Source organism: Myotis davidii, unplaced genomic scaffold (genome assembly GCF_000327345.1).
Source record: "Myotis davidii unplaced genomic scaffold, ASM32734v1 scaffold299, whole genome shotgun sequence".
Taxonomy (NCBI): Eukaryota; Metazoa; Chordata; class Mammalia; order Chiroptera; family Vespertilionidae; genus Myotis; species Myotis davidii.
Window position 1 is genome coordinate 7,350,513 of NW_006293088.1, and position 650 is coordinate 7,351,162.

Genomic DNA, 650 nt, shown 5'->3' on the forward strand with positions numbered 1-650 from the left:
GGGGGGCGGCAGGGCAGGCCCAGGGCACAGCCGGCACGGTTTGGCTCTGAGGAGCAGCCCCTCGGAGACAACACTGGCTCCAGGTGTGGGGCCAGGTGTCCCCTGTAAAACCCACTCAGCCTCGGCCTCAGCGCTTCCCAGCTTGGCTGCCTGGCCGTTTTCAGATGCTTCTCCCTCCTCCTCATAAGATCGTGGATTTCAGTTGACAAGGACCTTGGTTAGCGGTCTCTCAGTCCCCGTCCCCAGCGGCTCCCGGGCTCAGTTCCCAGGACAGCCCTGCAGTTCCCAGGCCTCGGCTCGAACGCCTCCATGGACAGGCAGCCCCTCCCAGCACGGACGCTGGAACCAGCCCCTGGACCACACTCCGGGCTCTGCGCTTTGGTAAGTTGCTTCTCCGTCTCATTTCCCGTCTGAGAAACGGGAATAAGGCGAGTTTGGTGTCTGCCTCACAGGATGGTGGAGGGGATGGCAAGTGTCGGTGTATGTGGGGCAGACAGCCTTCCCTGTGCTCTGGCTGACTCGGTGCCCCCGTCTGCCCGCCTGCCCTTCCCCTGAAGGCATTTCTGGGCCCAGGCTGAGCCGGCGGAGTAGGGAGTGGGGCCGTGCCACCCTGCCCCTGCGGCTGATGGGGTTGGTGTGCGGGCGCCCGG